This window comes from Paroedura picta, chromosome 8 (assembly GCF_049243985.1).
Source record: "Paroedura picta isolate Pp20150507F chromosome 8, Ppicta_v3.0, whole genome shotgun sequence".
Classification (NCBI taxonomy): Eukaryota; Metazoa; Chordata; class Lepidosauria; order Squamata; family Gekkonidae; genus Paroedura; species Paroedura picta.
The window spans coordinates 77,456,986-77,482,838 of NC_135376.1; the positions used below are offsets into that span (position 1 = coordinate 77,456,986).

The 25,853-nt window shown below is 46.1% G+C and overlaps 1 protein-coding gene across 4 annotated transcripts in view; it reads left to right on the plus strand.

Moving 5' to 3' along the window:
* The window catches only part of PALD1 (phosphatase domain containing paladin 1), a 133,368-nt gene that overhangs the window by 12,467 nt on the left and 95,048 nt on the right, over positions 1–25,853 (plus strand). Inside the window, exon 1 of one of the 4 annotated variants that reach the window (XM_077350490.1) lies at positions 6,877–7,264. The exons of the other annotated variants lie outside the window; for them this stretch is intronic. The gene's annotated coding sequence lies outside the window, so the exon portion shown is untranslated. Of the gene's footprint in view, positions 1–6,876; positions 7,265–25,853 lie in introns of those variants that run through there. 4 annotated transcript variants of the gene reach the window in all.

A 25,853-nucleotide genomic window follows, 5' to 3' on the forward strand; every position in this document is an offset into this window, starting at 1 on the left:
CTCCATTGTTCTCTTAGCTGAATATGCAGTGTGTTGCTTGGACATGTGTTGGTGTTCATGACTGGTCCCTCATCCTGGAAGCCAGCCCTGATTTGGGTCCTGGGCAGAACTTCTGTACGTATGTACAGTAATTCAGGTGAGGTTTGTTAGTTCCGTTTTTTCAACTGGAGCAGAGCAGGTGTCTGGTGAACACTATGAACCGCACCTCCATTGAGGGAGGCACTTGTGCTTAAGTGACCACGGAGGTCAAAACCTCTTCAGTAGCACAGTTGTGAGTTGGAGGGCTGGTTTTATTAGACTTGCTGTCTTTGGTTTTGCTGGGAAAACAGAAACATTGTAAAGCTTAATGGACAACGAGTTGAGCAAGGCCAAAGTCCAATTAATCCCTTTGGATCAGTTGTAAGGTGCAGATGAAGTCTGGTCATTATATCCATGGCCAACATGTTATGTTCAGATTTAAAGACCCGTCTTCAACCTTTACCATTTTCGGACACTGGCTGGGTTCTGTTTACATTCCTGCCTTCTAGCTCCTCTTGACTTTGAATATGCCGAACACTATTTTTCTTTCCCTTCGGCCTGATAGTATCCTATAAATATTTGGCTTCTGCTCGGCAGCTGTGGTGCAAGCTGACAGTGTTGTCAGAGGAAGGATAATATCTAAAGAGCATGTTTCGTTTATGTGCAGTTGACACTTTTCCAAATGCTTCCTCGGGCAAAGCATGTTGGCCATAAAAGTCTCTGAAGGGTCTTACCAATTCAACATCAGCTGCTTCCACTTTGTTTTTGGGAGTGAAAGAGTGAAATGATTTGGATTTGGGATGTGCACCTGAAATGCAAGGAGGTGAGAATGCTGTCGAAATAAGACTGCCTTCCTCTAGGTGTGCATTTGTGCTACACAGCATGGAAGTGAGCTTAGATCTGAAATTTGTGTAAATCTCTGCTTTACTCAAAAGCTCTTAGGCCACTGAAATTTAAAGCACTAATCTGTTTGGTTGGGATTATGGAATTGGTATGGCTTTTTCTGCCTACCAGTTTTCTGCTTTTCCCTAGTTATCCCCCATCCTAACTATATTTCTCGATTTAAGACTCTATGACTAGCCCTGCCACATGGATTCATGCTGTGGTTACTGACTTTGAAGCTAGTCTACTGTACTGTGACCTATATAGGTCTGCCCTTAATGTCAACTTGGCAATTCTCATTTAGTGCACAATGCTGTAGTTCTGTTACTATTGTGAGCTATGTGGAGAATGACAAGCGAAGACATGCTGTCGAATAGCTGGCTCCAACTGCTACACCAGGCCTAGCACCCCATTGCCAAATCTGAAATCACCAATGTGTTCGATGCCTGAGGGTAATGTCCTGCCATATACGAACAGGTGCACACTCTGATGCAATGGCCATCCCATTCCTACCTGAGGCATTCTAGTTATCTAGAGCTGTGGTCCCCAACCCCCGGTCCGGAGACCGGGACCGGTTCGTGGATCAGTCGGTACCATGCCGTGGTTCCTACTTGTCCTCCTCGCTTGCTGCCCTGCCACTCTGCCGCTGGCTCACCTTTGGTGCTTTCCGGCGGCCGCCATGGCTGGGGCTCCCCCTCGGCATGGCACTGAGCAGCTGCTGCTAGCAGCACCCCCCAGTGGGTGGCGGGAAGTTAGGGGCGCCGGCAGGAATGCAAATGGAGCAGGGGCTCGGGCAGCGGTGTCGACGTCCCTTGGCAAAAGACTACCCCCTGGGCCTCAGTAAAATTGTCAAGCATTGACCAGACCCTGGTGATAAAAAGGTTGGGGACCGCTGATCTAGCGAACAATATATTTGAACTGAGAGAGTTCAAAATTGCATTTCCAATTTTGAAGGGCTTGGAAGATTTAGCCCAGGACATTTGGCAGTAACCTGCTTCTATATACCCCACTTCAAAGATGGTTGAACACTTCTACAGGGTCAAAAGGGAACCTTTTAATTACATCTCCACACCCCTCCCCCCTCATGACTGAGGAGATACAACCCAAAGGAAGGCTGGCTACACCCACCAGTTGTGAGGGGGGAAATGTAGAAGTCTTGGGTAGAAAGATCTATTTTTCTTCTGCTCCACGATTTAAGATTGCAAATTACCAAACAATTATGGCTGGATGGACACCAGGATGTTTCTTTGGCAATGCATGATCCTGTCTATTGAATTGCTTCCAAACGATAGGTCTTTAGCACAGGTCTTACAAAACAAGACTATAAAGTTGTCAATGTGACAAACAAATACAGGAAAACACTCTGCAGATTCTGTCTTACATGCCATGGCCAGTTCAGTGGTCCTTAGGTGTCGTTCCTGATTGTGATCTACTGCCGTTCCATTAGAGATAAAGTGCAAGGTCGAGAATCGTCCATTTGAAGGTCCAACCCTGTTTTCAGTTAAGACTGACAAAACATTGTCAACTATAAAAAAAGAATAAGCAGACAGCAAAATTCCTGACTTCACAACAAGGACATCATAGAATAATCAGAAGCATTTATTGTGTCAACAATGGCATCCTTACCAGAGGGAGAACAGATACAATGATGCTCAACAGGGGTATTCCGTGTAGAAGTGTTATATTTCTGCTGGGTCAGAATGTCCATTCTACTAGAATGTTGGCTGTGTCTGCTGTATTCCATGATGGTGTTCCACTCCTGAAGATCTGCAGAGCTGTAATGTGGTCTTTGGCAGATACTTTTGTCTCTCACTGTGTGCTGGACCTCCAGGTTCAACAGGAAATGCAAGTGGAGAAGGCTGTCCTGTGTTTGCTCTTTAAGTGAATGGAGCATGCCTCGCCTCCTGTAGAATCCCCACGTGGGATTGCACAAAAGATGGATGACAAAACCCGTTCCTTATTGAGTATCTTCTCTGCAGGTACACATACCCTCCCTGCTGCACCACTACATGCTCTCTACTTTGGCATTGTTAGAGATACAGAGGTATTGCATAGGAACACGTGCTCCCTGTGCAAGAACAAAGGCTTTGACTTCAGCACACAGTGCCTCTCTGATGGTAGGCCTGTTCATGTTTCAATATGTGCCTGCTCAAAAGATACTTGATGAACAACAGTTACTAGTAAGTAACCCTGTTTTCTATCATGCAATCTTTCTGCATTTATGGTGTACCATGCCTTAGTAGACAGTTTTTTAAATTCTAAGATCTAATCCTATCACTAGACTTTTTTGTTGTTTTCTGAGTGTATAGTTTTTGATATTTTGTAATGCGCTTTGAGTCTCAATGAGAAAAGTGGGATATAAAGTCAAACAACTTTTGCCAAGCAAGTGAATTAGACATGCTTTTCACAATATTGCTTTTTGTGGTATTGTGTCCTGGAATGCTTATGGGCAGTATATGTGTGGCACAGTCTCAGAAGCGTCTTAGCCAGCCGTGTCAGTCACAGTCGGCAACATGGCTTCAGAAGGGAGGCTCCTTATATCCTGCTGATGCAAGCAAGATGCAAGCAACAACGACCCTTTCTAACCATCTGAAGCAAAGCACAATTAAAAGATGTTTTGTTGTTGTTGGAGAAGAATGGTCTTTCAGTTCCGAGAGGCAGAGAGAAGGAGCTGAAGCGTTAATTATTCAAAACTAGGAATAACAGGTTTGCATGTGGGGCAAGAATTCCTGTTTTTACCCAACTTTCCCTTAGAAGGTGGGGCCCTGTGTAGGTTTCCTTCCCCTATGATCCTGCTGTACATTGTAACCATTTAAGGCGGTAATTGAGAGGACTTTTAATAGAAAACAAGTCCCACCGAACAAGCATAGAATTGGCATGTATCAGTCAGCATTTTGCTCATATTTCTGTTTGCTCTCCATTGTAGTTGCTCAACACTTTGTTTTAAACATACAAACTTTCCTTTTCTATAGTTTTATTTCTTGAATATTAATTTTCCTTTTGAATGTTGATTTCAGAGGCAAGCAAGTTGCTTCTGGCAGGAACAAGGGATCTTTAACACACACGTTTTCTTTATTCTTCTAACCCAGTGGTTCTCAACCTTCCTAATGCTGCGACCCTTTAATACATTTCCTCATGTTGTGGTGACCCCCAACCATAAAATTATGCAAGTGTTCTTTCACAGAAATTAAACCAAAGCTGACCAATGGCATGAAGATCCATTGTTCATGATTGTATATAAATTGGTTTTTTTCCGGGGTTTCTCAGTTCAGCTTTGCTCTTGTCCCACCATGCCGATCTCGCTCTTTTCTGCTGCTCCAGACAGATGAACGTTCTATCCCGATCTACCCCGCAAGGCTGTTGTGTGGATGGTGACCCCCCCCTCCCCCAGCTAAGCTGCTTGTCCTCCCGCAACCCCTATGAAAGTGTTGTTCGACCTCCAACAGGTCCCGACCCCCAGGTTGAGAATCACTGGTCTAACTTCTTAAAAAAAGAAAGAAAAAAGGCATAGTCCTAGCTGCAATGTGGTGTAGAGGTTAAAAAGTGGTGTCTTCTCATCTGGAGAACAGAGTTTGACTCCCCACTCCTCCTCCACATGCAGTCAGCCAGATGATCTTAGGCTAGTTACAGTTCTCATAGGGCTGTTTTCTCAGAGCTCTCTCAGCCTCACCTATCTCACTGGGTGTCTGTTGTGAGGAGAGGGAGGAAAAGATGTTTGTAAGCTGCTCTGGGACTCCTTTGGGTAGCAAAAAGCAGAGTATAAAAAAAACAGCTCTTATTTTGTTTGCAACTGAAACTTGAGTAGGATGAATGGGAAAGTCCAACAGCAAACGCAACAATACCTCTGCAAGTAATCACCCCAGTTCACTGTTTTATCCGCAGGACCTTTCATCATGTTAAGGTGTGCCATTGGCCACTGTTCCCCTTCAGTGTGGTGCTGCTTTTTACCAAAAGCTTGGGAGGGAAGGCAGGGTGAGGATGAGGGAATGACCAGTTTGTGGGTGCTTTGTGCATGCAATGAAGTGGTGAAAAGGTGGGTACAAAGTATGGAGCACTTACACTTCCTAGTAATGTGCAGGGAACTGGCTTAATTCCTCCACTGTCAGAGGCACAAGTCACTCCTACGCCCCCCTCTTTCTTTCCCTTTGTGAAGCAGCTGAGTCAACATTCTGTCCCCCCTGCTGGGCGTCAGATACTCTCCTGCTGCTGGAATGGCTAACCCTTCATCTCCGTCCTATGGGCAGTGCAGAGGAGCTAGCGGCATTGTTGCCTGTTCCAGATCAGCACTTATCTACTTGCCACGTCCAGCAGAAGGCCAAGGAATCCTGAGAGGGGAGGAAATTTTATTTATGCGGCACAGATCGTGTTGGCATGGCTTCCGAGTCGCCCAGCAAGAAAGCCAGGTCTTTGAATGTGAATTTTGAGAATGCAAGAACAAAGTGAGGGAGAAGCCAAAGCAGCAAGGGATGAGTGAAGACAAGAGCAAGATGCATGCATTTGCAGCTTTGTATGTCAGTGCAATTAGGGGAGGGGGAGGGGAAGGAGGAAATCAGTATTGCCTTGTAGTTCGTCAGCAGCAAATAACCTCGAAGCCTTATAGAGCCACCCATTTTGTTGCCTTGTGCAAGCATAGAGAATCAGCCAGGCCTTCTGCCCCTGTTTGCGTATACATTGAGAAGAGCAGCAGGTGGGCTGTCACTCAGCCGCCAGAACGTATTCCTGCACGGCTGTGGCGCTTCCCTTATTGCTGCTTATGTTATAACTCCAGGTGCTCGGCTTGTGTTTCCTACCCTTGACCCTCTTAGTTTGCTGCCAGGATATTGGCCACATTTATATCTCCAACATCCTTTCTTCCTGTCATGTGATGGGAAGACATCAGTCACCTGACTTCCTGTCATATGCTTGCCGTGCACTGGTATGGAAGGGTTGAATATCACCAAAGGAGGGAACGATGCTAAGGATTGACAATGTTCTTATCACGCAGGAGCTCAAAGTGAGACTATGTAATACTCAGGTGGCTTGGATCCAGCCGTAAATTTGTGTGGATGGACTGGTTTTCATTAGGGCAGTGAGACCTCTTGGCCTCCTACCCCCACCATGCTTCAGCCCCAGATGATCCCTCATCATGATTGGGGGACAGGACTGCCAGGAACAGCATGAGGGGGTAGCTATGGCAAAGGGGGGTGGGATTAGTGAAATTCCCTCCCCTCTCTGCTCGTGGAACGTTTCCGGTCTAGATCTACTCTGCTGATTGGCCCAAGGTCACCCAGTGACTGTCATACCTAAGTGGGGATTTGAATCCAAGTCTCATCAATGCTGTGTGTGTGTAAATGCTCTTAAGTCATGGCCGACTTATGGCGGCCCAGTTTCCAAGGCAAGAGGTGGACAGAGGTTCTTTGCCCTTGCCTGCCTCTGCACAGGGGCCCTGGACTTCTTCACTGGTCTCCCATCCAAATACTAACCAGGGCTGACCCTGCTTAGCTTCTGAGAGAGGCTGAGCCAGGCCCATCCAGGTCAGTACCAGCGCTGGTCAGTGATCTGGGGAGGGAGAATTAAAATCACTGGGAGAGTGGAAACAGCTGCCGTGCCTTACAACCCTCTCCCCCCTTCCTCTTCCCTTCCAGTTTGGTCGATGCTGGGGCACCTCCTGAAGAGGGAATAAGTGTGAAAACCAGAGGCAGCAGCCAGGGGCCTCCCCATCACTCTTGCCGAGATTGTTAGAAGTTTCAGGCGTGCTGGAAGAAGCACGCCCAATGGTTGGTTTCTTGAGGAAGAAGGTCCTTCTCCTTTCCTCTTTTCCTGATCAGCTGTATGAAACCACCGTGTGCTTCTGGGGCTGTTTGGGTGCCCTGTGGTCTCCTAGCACGGGTGGCTCATTGGCCGGGAATCCCAAGCTTCCCATTGGCAGAGAAGCCCATGTAGCTGGCCCTCTTTAAAGTCCACCCCCACCTCCTCGGGCTCACAGACAGCGCAGGCTGTTCCTCTCGGAGGGTGTGAGCTGCTGCCGCTGCTGCCACTCCACTCGCCTGTTTTTCCTGGCAATCTCTAGGATTCTGTCTCTGCAGACAAAGTCCCACAGTCTTGGCTTTCTGCTGCCGGTTCCTCATTGATCGGCTGCTGTCCTGTCCCCCCCCCCCCCCCCGAAGATGGGTTTAACTGCTTAGCCGCTGAAGCACCAGCTGCAGGCTCTTGATGGATTGTCCTGAGAATTTGCAAGGCGAAAGGAGAACGCCCTCCTTTAAAATCACTGCGGTGGACTGCACGTCTCTGTCTTTCGCTGAAGCCCGGAAGGTTTGAAGATTTCCCCCCTTCTTCTGAACAGTGGAGAGGAACCTGGATGCCCTCCGCTGCTGCTCGAAATCAGGTACGGGAAGAGATCGGCTGACTCCTGCTGCGCTCTTCAGTTCTCACCCGCTGCCTGCCTCATTCTAGAATGGGAAAGTGAAAAGGGGAGGGGAAGAGGCACCTGTATTGCATCGTTTTTTTCCTAGCCTCCTTGTTACATTGGTCTTTCTTTGCTGTGGACTGGGTGGCTTTATTCTTTTATCTGATCCTTTCTGGAGGGGATTCTTCCATGCTTTGTTAGTGAGTCACACGTACTTGACCTTCTGCTTTAAGTTTAGGATTATGGAAGGTTTCCCTGTCTCACAGTCTTAGTTCTTAACTGTTACTCCAGTGCTTGTGTATATCATCTGCTGAGTACTGAGGATCCTGCTGGAAAGATATCAGTGCTGTAAAGTTGCAATTGCACTGCATACTTTAGAAAAAGAATTGGTTTTTATGCCCTCCCTTTTCACCATGCAAAGGAATCTCAAAGCGGCATACAATCGCCTCCCCTTCCTCTCCCCACAACAGACACCTATGAAATGAGTGGGGCTGAGAGAGCTCAGACAGAACTGCTCTGAGAACAGCTCTAACAGGACTGTGATTAGCCCAGGTCACCCAGCTGGCTACATGTGGAGGTGCAGGAAATCAAATCTGGCTCTCCAGATTAGAGACCTCCGCTCTTAACCACCACACCAAGCTGGCTTTTGCTGCATGAAAGTAACAATTTTTTTCCATGAATCTGGCTCCTGCTTTATGGGAATGGGGGTGGGAGGTGGGTGGAGCAGCTGGCCTATCAGTGCCTGGATGGTGAAAGTGTTATGCTTGAAAGGAGAAAAGTTGGCGTTGGTTCTTTGAAAAGAAAATAACAGCGCTTTAAACAAGCTAGAGCATGCTATATAAAACCGGTGGTGGGTATAAGGGGATTTAACCTATTTCCCCCCCTTGTTTTAAATGGAATGGGAAACATCCAGTCTGCAGTTGAGAGGGCCAACAGCTTTATTAAAGCGCTAAAATCTAGATGTTAAGCATTGTGCATATGCCCTAGTGGGCCATCGGGCCGCCTGTGCATTGCCCACACTACTTCTGAGGCTTGCAGAATAGATCTGCATTATGATTTTAAATGTGTCTGTTTGGAAGGGAATGCTGATGCCAGCAGAATGCCCTCCCAAGTGTGTTTTAGAACTGAAGCCTTAGTTGTATTTCTTGTGCAGCCAGATTAGGAAACTCCCTTGAAGCCAGTTCCTTGTTGGCCCTTGTCCCAAGCCTTTGTGCCTCTTCTGGCTTATTTTGAGGACTGCTTGGCTTCATCACTATGCTGCAGTTCTTCTGCTGCTTTTGCTGCTTAGGCTTGTGTTGTAGGGGCTATACTTTTTCATATATAAGATTTGCTGCTTTTGTTGTTCGGTTTGCCATCTTGAGACAGAAAGGTGAGGTGAACATAATTTTTTTTGCCACCTTTTGCATCCACCCTGTTTTTTCTTTCTCTGAATTTGCCTACCCCGCTTGAAATGTCTTTCTCAATGCAGTCCCATGCTGTGCTTCTCCACTGAGTTCAGTGTGCTTCAACTATTAGTGTAACCTGCATAGGCTTGCACTGTGAATAGTATATCTCAGGGGTCCTCAACCTTTTGGCACATGGGGGCCGCATTAGCATGTAGTGAGCAGAGTCATCTGAAACTCAACCTCTCAATGGCCACCTCTCACTACTTACTCCCTTATTTAGATATGTGTTTGGGAGGGATCGGAGAATTTAATAATACCGCCATGTTTTTGTTCTGTTTGATTTTATGGTATGACTTTTTATGTCCCTGTATGTTTTTAGTGGGGATAAGTTGTAACCCACCACAAGCTGTTCTTGGGAGTGGCGGGAAATAAATTGAAACAATAATAATAATAATAATAATAATAATAATAATAATAATAATAATAATAATAATAATAATAATAAATTATTAAGAGGGCCACATCTTAAACTAAAATGTAACACAATTATTAGCCTATTTAGATCAAAAGTAAACATTCATAGGTAAATGAAGAAATGTTAACTTTAATGCAGTCCATTTTGGAACAATATTTTACTGTGGAAACCTTTCATTTAGCTACACATGCTTACCCAGTCAGTGTGATTTTTGTGGCTATTTTCTGTTAGCCAAGGCATTGCTGTCCAAGTCAAGGTTTGTGACAGACACTCTTAAAATATCATGTAAATGTTCATCTGTAAGCCTTGACCTACACTTCAATTACATAATTTTCATCTTGGAAACGGTTTATTCACAGATGTGTTCGGTGCCAAAGACTGTGAACATATCTGCAGCAGATTTCTTTAGGTTGATAAATAGATCAGGTAGACCAGAATAGAAATCGAACAGACTCTTTTCTTTGTAAATGTCTCTGAGATTATTCCTGGCTTGCAAATCAATTAATTCTAACCGAAAAAGTTACTTGCATCTTCTGGTGCTGCTTCAAATGGGTTCTCAAACATTCTTATTTCCTTTCCAAACTTATGACAATCAGTGAATCTGTTCTGAAATTCCACCTGCAATAGTTTCAGTGCATTGATGTGTCTTTTAACATTGAATTGTAAATTCCCATCCTTCTCAAATTTTAGTCCATTGCAGCATGAGAAGTTTGAAAAGTTACCATCATTAACTTGCTCCACAAAAATGTTTAGTTTTGCTTCAGAAGATTTCAATTCAGTATACATGTCACATACAAGCTTTCCTTTCCCCTGCAACCTTGGATTCAATGTGTTCAGATGCTCAGTGATATCCTTTAAGAAAGCCAAATCAGAAATACATTCAGGGTCAGAAAGTGCTTCTTGACCTTTTCCTTTGTCCTTAAGAAAGACGTCAATTTCATGATGAAGACTGAAAAAACGTTTGAGGACTTTGCCTCTGCTAAGCCACCTTTCTGCATGGTACAATACATCCCCATATTCTGAATCTATCTCTGAGAGAAAATTTTGAAACTGACAATGAGCAAGGCCATGACACCTGATGTAATTAATGCTGTATACCAGTGGTCCTCAACCCCCGGTCCAGGGACCGGTACTGGTCCGTGGATCAGTTGGCACTGGTCTGCAACTCCTCCTTGTCCTCCTTCCGGCTGCTGCCTTGGGGGCTGCCCTGCCACTCTGCCACCGGCTCACCTTTGGTGCTCTCTGGCGGCTGCCATGGCTGGAGCTTCCCCTCGGCATGGCATTGCACAGCTGCTGCTGGCAGTGCCCCCCCAGCAGACGGCGGGAAGTCAGGGTCGCTGGCGGGAAAGTGGAGCAGGGGCTCAGGCGGCAGCGACATCCCTTGGCAAAAGACTACCCCCCGTCCGGGCCTCAGTAAAATTGTCAAGCATTGACTGGTTCCCGGTGATAAAAAGGTTGGAGACCACTGCTGTATACAACAATACGCATCATGCTTTCTCACTGAAGAAACTTTCTACATAAGAGTAGCTGATGGATGATGCAGTGAAATTGCATGGGGCTGCAGCATGTGAAGAAGAAGAATTGGTTTTTATACCCTGCTTTTCACAATTCAAAGGAATCTCAAAGCAGCTTACAATTGCTTTCCCTTCCCTTCCCCAGAGTTTGGGATACTTCTCTGGCTGCACGTGAAGGAGTGGGGAATCAAACCCAGTTCGCCAGATTAGAAGCCACTGTTTTTACCCTCTATAGCAAGCTGATGTCTTTGTTATGGATGGTGTCACCAGCTGTCTGAGCAGGTTAGCCATTCCCCCGTGTGTGAAACCAATTGTTTTGAATCTGTTTGAAAGCAGCGGAAAGAGTCTGTACGATCATACAATCCTAGCCTTGTTTTAGTAAGGTTACCACTTCTGCCAAATCTGTCTACATGATGTCACGCTCTCCTCATTGGCTGGATCACAATATAAAAAAGGATTTTTAAAACAGTCTAGTGAGGAAGAAGGGAAATTGACCACATGAATAAGTGAGGACAACCCCCCCCCTTTCTTGGCCTCCTTAAAAGCATTAATTTCCCCCTGAACATGTTCTTGTGTAGTAGGCTACAGCCCTGATTTGGCTAGCCCAGGCTAGCCCAATCTTGTCAATCTCAGATGCTAAGCAGGATCAGCCCTGGCTAGTATTTGGATGGGAGACTTCCCAAGAGTAGCAGGGTTGCTTTGCAAAGGAAGGCAATGGCAAACAATGTCTTGCCTTGAAAGCCCTATGGAGTCGCCATTTTTCACCACCAGCATGCTACAAAATCTAATACACTGGACATCGGAGAGATACTATAGAATCCATCCATTAGCTCTTGGTGTGTTATTGGAACCTCTTGCGTGGAGAGAATCCAAACTGAGGATTGTGGTGCATTTCTTATTTTAAAAATCTGACCAGCCTATTATGTGTGTGTGTATATAATATACAATGCGTTTGCTAGGTAAATTCAGATTTGTAACTATTGGCTGCAGAACATGGTTTGGGCTTTGGCTTAAAAAGCTACATTGATAGGACCTGTCATCTGTAATAAGAAAAATGAAGCCCCCATATGCAGGCACAGTATGCAGAAAGCTTGACAGCGATGTGAAAAAGAATTCGGTGTTACTACCCCAGTCATTTCTGACTCTGTCTTGCCTTAGTCCAGCTGCCTTTGAACACAGTTTGGGATACTTCTCTGACACCGATTTCCTCTTGGTCCAAAAGCAGTGGCAGACTGAATTCTGAATAAACAAACCTGGGGGAAACCCTGCAAACTTCTTTAAGTCAAGACACAGGCAAAGGAGCTTTAAAATGACTCTGAGATCAGCAAAAGAGGCTTTCACAAAGTCCTCCTTCCCTGTTGCACACTCTTAGTAACTTGTTTTCCTATGAAAAAGAATTTGCTTTCCTCTGTGAGCCAAGATAGAGGGACTGGAATGAGAGGCTGAGCTGCGGGAAGAGAGAAATCGGTGAAGCCCAGCAGCGTACTTTGGATGGCTCCTTGTGGCTCATGTAGGGAGCCCTTTAGCTCGCAGGGAAAAGGAGTCCTGCTTCTTATACTTCACAGCCATTCTCTCCTAAGGAAGAGGCGGATTTGTGGGGCCCGAGAGGCAAATGGGCCTCTTTGGTCTATTTTGCTGCAAAGCTGCTGCCAGCCTTCGTCTGCTTCCCACCCTTCAACTTGCAGCTCCTGAAGTCTGTATATAAATAGCTGTGCTGTAAAGGCTGTACCAGGGAGACTGCAAAAACAAGTCCAAAGTTGGGTATTGGGTTAAAAGCTGGGAGAGACCCTGAGGACCTTCCACTTGGTTCCTCCGTTGCGAGTGAGGCCGTCTGTGAAACCAGTGACTCTTTGGTCTGCATTGCCATTGATATGACCGTTCCCTGCGTTAAGGGATTGGGCTGGGGGGTGCTGTGTCCTGGTGCCTGTGGAACAAATGGCTTGTTTGCAGTAGACAGAACTAATTGCAAATGTGATCGGAAGGCAACCCCCCAAATAGCTGTGGTGTTCCAGCTTTCTGGACTCAGGAGCCAACCTGCATGGGGCTCACTGAGCCGCAAGCATGGAATAGAAAGTTGCACGCCATCATGTGATACCAAGTCCTAGATTATGAGCAGCAGACCCTGAGAGGTGGGAACAGGAAACGAAGGCTGAGTACCAGGGTATGAAGGGAAGCTAGAAGCAAGTCAAGGCTCAGAGCCAGGAAGGAGTTCTCTGTGCCGTTGAATAACCTCACCGCAGCATCTTGTGGCACCTCTGGGCACAGAAACAGAGAGGCCTCCTTGCTGCGCTGTTCTTCAAAAAAGCAGCACAGAAAATATGGTGGCTTTGAGGGGCCTCATGACCCAGCATGCCAGGGTGACGTCTGTGACCTACCTGAGGCTCCTGACTCACGGATTGAAGACCGGTTATAGAGATTGTATTAAAGTAAGTGGATGCTCCTAATGAGGGATATGTAATCGTATCCAGGTTACATACATACTAAAACCAGTAGGTTCAGGATGGACTAAAGCACAGAGAGTCATTAAAATGTGGAATTCGCTGCCAGAGGAAGTAGTGATGGCCACAGGAATAAACAGCTTTACAAGGGGATTAAATAGATTCATGGAGAACAAGTCTGTCAGTAGCTACTAGCCATAGTGATTGAAGGGAGTCTCCAAATTCAGAGGGATCCCAGAGCAAGGAGGCAACATCAGGGGTAGGCCTTGGCCTCTGTGCCCTCTTGTTGGCCCTCCAGAGGAACTGGTTGGCCACTGTGTGAGACAGGATGCTGGACTAGATGGACTATTGGTCTGATCCAGCAGGGCCCTTCTTACTTATTGCCTAACTACTGGTGCCTAGGTTGGTGTCAAGGGCCAGTCTGGGTGGGGAAGGCCAAGGGGGACTGCCTCTTTCCCACCCCACCCCACCTCGTATGCATTCAGAGGGGGAAAAATTGGGTAGAAAGCAACCCACCCAACCTATTTTGCTCTTCAGGAATCTGATTTGTCGAACCCTGCCCCCTTATAAACTGCTGTCCCTCTTAATTGCAACAATATGGAAAGATTACGAAGGCTTTATGCATTTGATCCTTGTTGCTTTTGGGATTCTCTAATTGGCAGGAAGACTGGTGGTTTTTGCTATGAATAGAACTAAAATCATAGTGTAGGGTTTCCAAATGTAAGTCCTTTTGTATGGTGAAGTCCTGTCTCCAGGCCAGGCCTTGTGCATGCCAATGTTTCATGTTATCTTAAGTGGTATTTAGCATTTGGGGGTTTGCATGGGTGTTTCCACTTACTCTGGGTCATAAACCTCATGTTGTTTCTTGCGTTCTTCCTTATTTTTGGCCTGGCCTTTTTTGGCATCTATACTGAGGGGTTTCTAATCCCAGGGGTGAGCAGCCCTTTGCAGCACTGGCTTGGCTATAGATGGCAATTTTATTATTTCTTATGTAGCATTATCGTTAGACATGGTGCATTACAGAATAACACGGAAGCGGAGAGAAGACGACTTTACAGGCATGTCAAGAAGGGAAAATGAAATAACTCTATCCTGTTCTGAGCTCACTGGAAGAATGTGGGGAGATTTAGGTTGCCAGTTATGGGTTGGGAAATACCTGATTTCTTTTGTGGGGGGTAGAACCTGGGGACCACAGGGTTTGGGGGAAGGGAGGAGTCCTCAGCATGGTATAATGCCATAGATCAGCCTTTCTCAACTCTTCTACCATTGAGAAACCCCTGAAACATTCACTAGGCTTTGAGAAACCCCAGAAGTGGTGCAATTGTTCAGAATATAGTTGGGAAGCATAGCTGTGTATATGTCCACCTGGGGTCCTTCCCAGCCCATCATTGACTGTTTTGGGAGGGGGTGGGTGGGTTGATATTGACCATATGGACATATCACCCAATAAACACATTTTAAATGTATAGAAAAATTAATTCACTTCCATCCATTCAGGAAACCCCAGGGTTTCACGAAGCCCTGGTTGAGAAAGCCTGCCATAGATTGTCTAGCATCCAAAGAAGCCATTTTCTGTAGGGGAATTGACCTTGGTTATTTGGAGGTCAATTGTAATTGCCAGAGATCTTCAGGTGCGGTGGCAGTCCTAAGGTGATCACAGCTTGCTATGTTATTTATTTATTTATTTATTTATTTATTTATTTATTTATTTATTTATTTATCATACTTCTATACCGCCCTCCCCGGAGGCTCAGGGCGGTTTACATTATAACAGAGACCATACATAAAACAGTCTGTAGAACATGTACATCAATAACCAACAATTGCAACCAAACACAACATAGTATAACAATAAACAATCATAATACAAACAGGTCCAGGGCTTGTTGATGGGATTCTGAGGGGGGTGGCTTATTGATTGAATTCTGAGGGGGGGGGTGGGGGGAGCAGGGGCCCTTGGTCGCTGTAGATTACATCTGGTCTCGGCCAAATGCCTGGTGGAGGAGCTCCTTTTTGCAGGCCCTGCGGAACTGTTTAAGCTCCGTCAGGGCCCTGATCTCCTCTGGGAGCTCGTTCCACCAGGTAGGGGCCAGAACAGAGAATGCTCTGGCCCTGGTCGAGACCAGAGGGACTTATTTAGGGCCAGGGATCCTTAGCTGATTGGAGGCAGTAGACCGTAGAGCTCTTTTGGGGGCATAGGCGGGGAGGCGGTCCCTCAGGTACACTGGGCCCTGAAAACACTGGGGGCCAAGCCCGTTGCATTCAGGAATACAACGGGCACTAGATTGAGGGTAGTGGTGCAAGAACTCTGTGGATGTCCTCTAGGTCCCTCCAGGACCTAGAAAGGCTGCAGGCTGGTGGCCCCCGGGAAGGGAAATCACTGGCAGGGATCTGCAGCCTCTGAGCCTCAGAGGGAAGTGGAAGGAGGAGGGGTGGTCTAGGGTGGTGGATGGATGGTGATTGGCTGGTCTCTGGACAGACAGGCAAGCCGATTGGAGGAGGAGGCGCTCAAGGGCGGGACAGCCACCCTGAATGGGTGTTAAGCGCAGATTGGCACTTAAGCCATGAGACATGCTCTTCCTCCAAGGCCTTACCAGAAATATATTATGTGAAACAGACGATACAGATACTTTTGAACGTTGGTGTCCTTTAATAACAGATTTATGACTCAGATCCCAATGTAACTCTAATACTGAGGGAAAAGAATTATCTCCTTGACATCCCCCGACCGAATGTTAGAACATCCAGGCAGTCCAAGTTCATTGCTCTCTTGTCCTTCCAAGTAGTGTTCTGTTTTCCCCTCTTGAGATCAAGGGTGTGTGTTCACCTTCAGAATGGCATCTCTCGCCTAAAATTGCCCCTCTCCCCACAGGATTTACAGCCCAGCCATTAAGTCACTTTTAAAATATGGAGTGATATATCTTTTCAGAACAGCATTTGAACGGATGCTTGGAGAAGCTACTGGAAATTGTGGCTTTAGAAATCCATTTGGCTAAGTGTTTGTTTCGCTGTTCATAACAATATCATAAATTTGAGGAAAAGAAATTTAATCTGCCCTCCTCCATGTAAACACACTGTAATTCTAATAAAGTGTGCAGATTCTTTTGGCTTTTGGCAAGCAGCTCTTTGCATATATTTGACGAAAATTATATCTGTTATGTCTAGTTTTCTACCATTTCTCCTTACACTGAAAACAGATGTTGTTCTACAGTGTTGTCTCAGTCGCTGAATGCCTCTGTTAATTTAGGCCTTGTTCCTGTGGTACCAGGAATTATTGTTAAAGAAGCCATTATGGGATTTTTTTTCTCTTTAAGCATTAGGATGTAGGGCAGTGGTCCCCAACCTTTTTATCACTGGGGACCACTCAACGCCGGGGACCACTCAACGCCTTTTACTGAGGCCCGGTGGGGGGGGGGGCTAGTTTACTCCTCTACTCTCAGCCACTGCCCTAGCACTCTCTGATCACTATGGTAATGTTTAAACATCCCTTCAAAATAAGATACAGACACGCCACAACAATGAAGTGTGTTGTAAAGGGCTGGGGGGGGGGATGAAGTAAAGGGCCGGGGGGGGGAGAAGGCGTCCTTTGGGGTCCACTTCCAATTAGTCGAAGGACCACATGTGGTCCGCAGCCCACAGGTTGGGGATCGCTAATGTAGGGGTTGAGTGGCATATTTCCCCTTGCTAGTGGGTTAGTGACATAGGCTGAAATAGGGTTACCAACTCTGGGTTCGGAAATACCTGGAGACTTAGGGGGGAGGAGTCAGGAGTGAGCAGGATTTGGGGTGGTCGAGGGACCTCATTGGAGTATAATGCTATGGACTCCATGTTCTAAAGCAGCCATTTTCTCCAGGGGAACTGATCTCTTTAGTCTGGAGATGAGCTTTAATTCCAGGGGATCCCCAGGTCCCACCTGGAGACTGGCATCCCTGGGCTGGAAGGTTTAAAGGGAAGAAATCTCAACTTGATTTCCTTAAAAAAATCTTTTGTTGTTGTTTTTGTTTAGCAGCTGTACAAAATTCCCGTTGTCCTGTGTTCAGGGTCAGGTTGCTCACATGTGTGCCTCAAAGAAATGAATATTTTTCTGGTTTCAGTGTGTACCTATATAAGGTGGGTCACCCACATTATGGTCTTGCTACTGTCAAAAAGACAAGTTGTCAGCCTGGCAGGCTTTGCCTTTGTGTTTCTACAATGGAAAAACCTCACTATCTATTGTACTATCTCCCTTGTCACTTAAATCCTTTCCTGCAGTTTTGGTGGTATAAACCAGTGGTCCCCAACCTTTTTGAGTCTGGGGACCAGCGGCAGCAGGGAGGGCGATTGCCCGACCGTGCATGCCGCGCATGTGCAGCTGCGCACACACATCATGCATTCGCAATGCCTGGCCGAAAGTGCGAATGTGGGACCTGGGAAGTTTTTTACTGCGGGGGGGGGGGGGAGAGGGAGCCGCGGGCCAGTGCCAGGGCCTTCACGGCCCGGTGGTTGGGGACCACTAGTATAAACTATATAGTGAAGAAGGGAGGGGAGAGAATAAGTGTCATATAAACTAGTAAGTGGCAAGTGAGCTGTCTAAGTGAAATGCCTGATAATTTGTTCAAAATCATTTTTATCATTTTGAACCACAAGGCAGCTTGAATGCAATGGCAGAAAGGCTGCAGATAAATGAATTGAATATATCCCTAGAATAAGAAATCATGGTTAAGAGCGGCAGCCAGCTGGGTGACCTTGGCCTGGTCCAGGCTTTCTCAACCAGGGTTTTGTGAAATCCTGGGGTTTCTTTATGGCCCTGGAAGGGTTTCCCAGGCGGTGGCAGCACAGTCAGTGGGGCTTGTGCTGGCCCTAACCAGCCTTTGCCTCAGCTATTATGTGGAATGTATTCCACATAATGGCTGAAAAGCTGCTTGTCGGAAAAATTTATTCTAAAATCAGATTTATATTCCACTACTCTCTTGACAAGTGAGCCTCAGTGTGGCTTACGTCAAGGTAATATAAAATTCAATTAATAGTCTCAAAAGCAGCAGCAACAACAATAATAATGGTAAACTATGGTATATAGTTTAAAGGGAACTATATAAAACTTGTATTGAACATGGTTGCAACCAACTACCCCAAAATAAAATTATCTGATGGAAACAATACAAGAATACCAGGCATTTGCAAATGATTAATTAAAAGCCTATTGGAAGAGCTCCATCATGCAAGCCCTTAGGAAATTAATAGACCTTTTGCCGGACACACACATCCTCTGATAACTCATTCTACCAAGATGGGGCCAATGCAGAGAAGGCCCTTGCCCAAGTCAGCCACTTGACGGCTGAGCACCACCGAAAGATTGTGCAATGAAGAATGTAGGCAATGTAACAGGATGTGGACCATTTAGGGATTTCAAGGTTAAAACCGGCACCTTGAATTTGATCTGGAAATTAATTGGCAGGCAGCATTCTCATCAGTTTGTTTTGGGCTATTCAGAGCCAGTTTGGTGTAGTGGTTAGGAGTGCGGACTTCTAAGCGACTGTAAGCCGCTTTGAGCCTCTTTTGGGTAGAGAAAAGTGACATATAAGAACCAACTCATCTTCTTCTTCATTGGCTACTTCTCTGTCTCTGTCTCTGTCTCTGTCTCTGTCTCTGTCTCTGTCTCTGTCTCTGTCTCTCAATAAGCTTTCGCTGATGCAGCATTCAGGTTGCCTTGTGTCATCTCAAACAAGTTGAGTTTTCCCAATGGCTTTGTATTCCATGTCCAGCAGTGAGTTGCTGGGTGGTGTATAGGGTTGCCGGTCTTCAGGTAAGGCTCAGAATTACAACTGATCTCCAAATGACAAAGATCTTTGGAGGGTGGACACTTCGGCGTTTTACTCTGCTGAGGTCCCTCCCAAAGCCCCAGCTCCAAAGTTCCAGGTGGCGGCTGGCCTCCCACTCATGTCCCTGCCGATGTGAACTGCACTTTGTCTGCCTGCAGCATGCCATTGTGGCTGCCACCTCTCACGCAGCTGCTTCAGGCCTGTTCCGGCATGGCACTGCTTGTCAGCGGCTTGAAGTTTCTGAGCTCATGCGCCTGAAAGGAATTACGAATTAAAATCTTCTGTGTATCGGAACCTCAGTCGCAGGATTGATTAATGTGCTGTAAAGTGATATGGTAACAAACATTCTAGGATCACGGGGAGATCTGACAGAGAGGTGTTGCAGATTGCAAATGCTCTCCTGCTGCACAGGATGTGTCTCTTGGCTGCGATCTGGTTTAACTAAACAGACTGCAAATGCTGCTGCCACGACTTGAGGGGAAAAACAGGAAGATGGAAGGGAATTGTTTCTCTCTCCCCCCTCCCACCCCCTGCGAGAACTGTATATCTCATGTTCCTTTCCTGCATGTATAAGGGGTGGTTTGTTTACTTCCATACCCACTCTTAATTTTCCTGAAGATTTTATCACTGCTTCTTGTGGTTTGTTAATTAATCCTCAAATCATAGAATCGTGGAGTTGGAAGGAGCCATATTGGCCATCTAGTCCAACCCCCTGCTCAGTGCAGGATCTGCCTAAAGCATCCATGACAAGTATCTGTCCTGCTGCAAAGACTGCCAGTGAGAATCTCTCATTCTAGTGAGAACCAACGTAGTATAGTTGTCAGAGTGTCAGACTAGGATCTGGGAGGCTGAGGTATAAATCCCACTCTGCCATCGAAGCTTGCTGGGTGACCGTAGGCAAGTTTAACATTCTCAGTCTAACCTACCTTACAGGGTTGTTGTGAACATGGAGGAGAGGAGACCAATGTAAGGTGCTTTGGTGTAAATGAAGTAAGAAAATAAGCAAACGAAACACAGTTCCTTGAAAATTACTGGGTTAAAGCCTCTGGAAGTCAACCTCAAGAAGATTGTAACTTTGTTTAGGATTGTCCTGGATCTCTCTCTGTCTTTTAAATATTGTGTTTTATAGATGAGGAAAACAAGCTTGGAAACGTAGAGTATTTATTATCTGGGTCTTGTCAGATCTTGGCTGCATGGGGAGGAACAGGCAATCAAACCTGGTTCTCCAGAGTGGAATCCACTGTTCATAACCACTACACCAGGGGTAGTTAAACTGCGGCCCTCCAGATGTCCATGGACTACAATTCCCATGAGCCCTTGCCAGCGAATGCAGGGGCAGTTTGACTACCCCTGCACTACACCATGCTGACTCTAAGAAAGGCATGCAGCCTCATTTTGGAACCCTGAGGCAGCATGAACGGCTGTGGCAACTCCCAGCTTATCAGTGAGGCTGCCATTGAAGCCAAGGGGTTCTCCTTGACTGCTGCGGACAGGGTTGTTCCAGTGCTGAAGCAACAGCGTAGCTCCTCCCACTCGCCTTCCCTCTGTCTCACCAGTTGCTTGCGGGCCAGATAAGAGCCCTGGAGGGGTCAATTCCACCCTCCAGGCCTGAAGTTTGACCCCACCTCTATGGCATTATTCTTATTAGCACTATTAACCTCATATGGTCACCAAGGCGGTTTACAGATTAAAATCAACAAATGTTGTCTTAAAACCAACACATAAATGCATCACTGAAAACCAGAGCTTTAAGAAGCACAGGAGACAAAAGCAACAGTGAAAACATTGAGGAGGGAGAAGGGCTCACTGGTGGAATGCCAGAATATAAAGGTCTTCAACAGGTAACCTTTCCTGGGAAAAGAGTTCCAGAGTTTGGAGCCCTTAGTGAGAAGCCAGGAACCTGAAGGTTGAGCAACAAAGTATATTAAAATTCATATACAAATATTATTAGGTGCACATTAAGAAGACTAAAAGCAACATTAAAACTGAAAAATCTGAGTCTGTGCAATATTGCACGTACAGTCGCAATGATTGCACATGGGGTGACCACAGACCAAAAGCTTTTCAACCAAGAGGACTTTCAGCAGTCGTCAAATAAAATGTATGCACACATATAATGCTACAACATTACAATAAGACCTGGTTGGTGGCATACGAATAATAAATGTGAGGCTAACAATTTTTAAAAAATGAAAAATTGTCATTTTCTTCTGGTTTACACATGTGGATGTACACTTTCAACAGTTTTGTAGGCACTGAACTCAAGAATCTCCATATCTTGCTTTCTGTAAGAAGAAAAACAGCCCTTCCTTGTTTTCCGCAATTTTGCATCTGTATTCAGAATTACTCCAGCTGCAAGCCCAGTTCTTTCCCCCAAAACTCTTGTCTCTCTTCCTTTTGTTTGTTCTTTGTTTGAGTTGCCCACCCTTGGCCTTATTCTATAGATCTTTGTTAGCCCACCAAAGTTCTTCAAAACAAGAAGTTCAAACTGGTGGCTGAAAGAGCCACAATAAAGTTCCGTGAAAAATCCTCTCTGCTGGAGAGAGCCTTTAAAGATACTCCTCTTTTGACATTGGACTGGAAAGGAACATATGGGGTGTTCTGTCCATTCACTAGGAAATTCCAGAGGACTGCCTTCTTGGAGAAGTCACTTCCTTCCTTGTTCTCTTAACCTCTGGCTGAAGTTTTCTTCCACAATAACATTTCCTTTTTTTTACGTCCACTTGCCATAATCCCCTTTTGCTCCAGCCTTCAGGTCACAAACAGATGTAACTCTGGATCTGCACACTGCCCTTTAGGACGGAAATGCCTTTTGTCCGCTTTGTATGGCTTCTTTTTCCTGTCACATTAGGCCAGGCTTTCCCCTGGAGAAGTTAGCTTTGATTTATTAATACTTAGTTGTTCTGGGAAAGCCCCATGTGGTGCCTCAGAGAGTGGGCCGTGTTGGTCAAACCTCCTGGTTTGTTTAAATTTCAGAAAGATGAAGATACTGAGCCTCATGAATAAAATCTAAAAATGCGGGCCTTGCTTGCTAAGGACTAAGCTTGGTCAGTCTTTGTATCCATTTCTGAGGGCACAGGACTTGACTCCAGAACTTTCTTGCTCTGTGTTCCAGTTTGGTGTAGTGGTTAGGAGTGCGGACTTCTAATCTGGCATGCCGGGTTCGATTCTGCGCTCCCCCACATGCAGCCAGCTGGGTGACCTTGGGCTCGTCACAGCACTGATAAAGCTGTTCTGACAGAGCAGTGATATCAGGGCTCTCTCAGCCTCACCCACCTCACAGGGTGTCTGGTGTGGAGAGAGGAATGGGAAGGCAACTGTAAGCCGCTTTGAGCCTCCTTTGGGTAGGGAAAAGCGGCATATAAGAACCAACTCTTCTTCTTCTTTCCTTTTCCAAAGCCAGGCCTAAGAAATTAGAACTTCCTCACCCCCCCCCCCCCTGAGAAGTGATCCACATATAGTCTTGCCAGCTCTGTGTTGGGAAATACCTGGAGACTTTGGGGGTGGAGCTAGGAGTGGGCAGGATTTAGGGCAGGGAAGGACCCCAGTGGAGTACAATGCTATGGGAAACTCCAGGGGAACGGATCTCTGTGGCCAGGAGATGAGCTGTAAAACCTAGGGATCCCCAGGTCCCACCTGGAGACTGGCATCCCCCTTCTCATCCCAAATGAGCTGCTCATGAATAGGTGTGTGGAACTGTAGTCCATGGACCCCATTCTCTTCTTCCCATGGAAAGACTACAAGATGTGTGTGACAAGAACTGGTCACGATGAATTATCTTCTTGGTCCCTCCCCCCCCCCCACAAATTACAACCATGTTGCATCTTAAAGAATGCCCGCCAGCCAATCTATAGGCCTGAAAAAGTTAATTGATACATTTTTTCCTGGGCCTGCACTACTTCAGCATTGAGGTGAAAGATTGCATCTTTAAATGCCCACCCCTCAAAAGAAAGAAACAAAAGCAAAACAGTGCCTGTGCATAGATACGGCAGACCTGTGGAAAGTTACTGCATTCCGTGCCTGATGGTTTCAGTGGGTAAAGGCTGGATTGCACAGGCCTGTACTGAGACATTTTCAGCGCCTGCAGCTTGAACTAGCACAGCCAGCTAATAATCTTGTAAGTTTGCAATGTTATATGATGCCTGTTAATAATCTCTCAAAAAGTTTGCAATGTTCTATGATGCCAGTTAATAACCTCTTTGAAGTCTGCAATGTTATATACAGAATAATCAGATCTGAGAAGATGCTCTTGTGTGGTGAATGTGTCTATGTGTCAAATAGTCCCCTCTCATATTAAATAGTCATTTCCTAGTGGGCTTTGTGCGCTCTTTTCCCTGCTAAAGGATAGGAAGGAGCTTAGTTAGCATTGGTGGGAAGGGATGGGCGGAAAATAATTTTTCCTGCCTGCAAGTTGCTGTCTGGCTCCCTTGTCATCTCCAGGCTTCCAGGGTATGGCTTGGACACAGACTTGTCACTCGGAAGACTTATTTGTGTTTAGCTCTTGGAGCGGTTGAGCAGTGCCTTATGGGCAATGATTCCCCCTCTTTCCCCCAGCCCTGAGAAGAAAGGAAGGCGAAGGGGATGCTTCTATCTAATGTGCACAGTCCTGGACAGATGCATCCTGCAGCTGTGGATCTCTTTCTCTTCCCTGGTAGACACACTGTCTATATTTAGCCCCATTGTTAGGTCTGGCTTTGATTCCCTGCCAAGCTCCCTACTTTGGTGGAATGTAAATTCAAGATGTGTGAATAATTGTGGCACTGGACAACTTGGGATAGGCATGAAGCCCCAATGGGAGGGGATTAGCAGGGAATCTTGCTATCTTGTTACCAGGAGTGGAGAATCCAAAAATGCAAAATCTAGCATTTGGGAATGCTTCTCTGTTTTGTTGTTGCTTCTCTGCATGTCTCCTGGAAGGGGGATTCTGAGGTGCGGCAGAATCGGGAGCCGTGGACAAGCCCTCCTTCCTCTTTCTACCTTTTTTGAAAGAAGAAGAAGAAGAAGAGTTGGTTCTTATATGCCGCTTTTCCCTACCCGAAGGAGGCTCAAAGCGGCTTACAGTCGCCTTCCCATTCCTCTCCCCACAACAGACACCCTGTGAGGTGGGTGAGGCTAAGAGAGCCCTGATATCACTGCTCGGTCAGAACAGTTTTATCAGTGCCGTGGCGAGCCCAAGGTCAGCCAGCTGGTTGCATGTGAGGGAGCGCAGAATCGAACCCGGCATGCCAGATTAGAAGTCCGCACTCCTAACCACTACACCAAACTGGCTTTTTGAAAGATATCTTATGAAAAGAGGGAACTGCCCATCAAGGCCTGCAAGGAAATGTACTGATAGAAATATCCCTGTACCAAGGGACAGCTCCTGCTTTGCAGGAGTGTGGAAGATGGCAGAATGAGTTAATAACAGTTCTGGGTTTTTGCATGGCTGTCTGCTGCTAGTATCATGCCCTGGGGAGGTGGGGGGTCTCTGGCCCCATGGCATTCCATATCTGTTGCCCACATCCTCTGTTGGACTCAGCCAGCCCCATGCCCCACTCCATGACTTGCACCAGTGCTTCAGTCACTTGCATTTTCTCCCGTGCCCCCTTTCATCCCACACTTCATTTGTTAGTGCTGGGTCAGGTAAGTGATTACCGCTGCAGAAGTGCAGATGTTAAGGCAATAACCAGTGGGAATTGCATCCCTTAAACAGATGCCATGTTTTGCCACGTAGATGACTTTCAAATGTAGAAACCCTTGATTCAAGCCCTCAAAGATCATCAAGCGGGCCCAGAGAATCCTTAAGGGAGGGGGAATCACCTCCAGAGTTTCTGTGTTGAATCAAAGACTTTGAGAATTTGTGGGTTTTTGTGTCACACTATTAAAGTATTTAGAAAGCAAGCTAACAAAATGGACATAAAAACCTGTGTGTTAAGAGCACAGGGAGAAAATCTAAAATGCGCTCTCTGACACTAAGTGATACATGTTCACCTCGTGAAATAATATGGTGGTATGTTCTGCACTGAGAAGTTCCGTGAAGAAAAAGGAAATTACCCTGAGAGTAGCAATTTGGGCACAGACAAAAGGCACATGTAAAATATAGAAAGGTCCTGAACTCTCTGTTCTATCTAACAGTCTTCTTGCTGCCCCCTTCAGGGTCTTTTCTTCTTAACTTTGTACACTGGGCATTGCATAATCCAACAAGTTCAGGCTGTACAATTCACTGCGACAGAATATGGTGATGTCCACTAACTTCATCCAATCTCTTCATAACAATATAATGATAATTTTTTATTTATTTCCCGGCCTTCCAATGCTCAGGATGGGTAATAATCTTAAGACATATACAAAGATTAAAATATAAAACTATTAAAACCATTTTCAGTTTATTATAATTCAAGGTCGCCCCCCCCCCCCACCGCCCCGGGCAACTAAAATCCCAAACAAGGATGGTTTGGCAGAAGCTGATCTTCCACTTCCTTCTCCCTTTCCCCCGACCCCCAAGCAGTGAGGTCAACATACTATAATAGATGTTATTTTTGGCCTCAACCATAAACCCGGTGGAATAGCTCCATTTTATAGGCCTTACAGAACTGATTTAGGTCCCACAGGACCATGATCTCTTCGAGGAGAACATTTCACTAGGCTGGTGTATATCTTGTGGACAGTGGGTGTTTCAAAACTTTCCAGCCATGTTGCATAAAGTTCCATGGTCAGAGTTGCTATACTGAAGGTCGCTGGACCCTTGGGGCAAACAGCAGAGAATGAGGGTGGGCTTTATGGAAGCTCCTGTAAAGTCTCTGGCTGTTCTTGGTGACTTAACAGTGCAATCTTATGCAGATTTCCACCCTCCTAACACCACAGGCATCCCTGGGCCTGCAACATGCATTGCATGTGGCTGTTTGAACTAAACCACCAAGGCAATTGTTTTGTGGGATCAGTCAGTCACACATTCCCTGCATTTGTGGCTGACAGCACC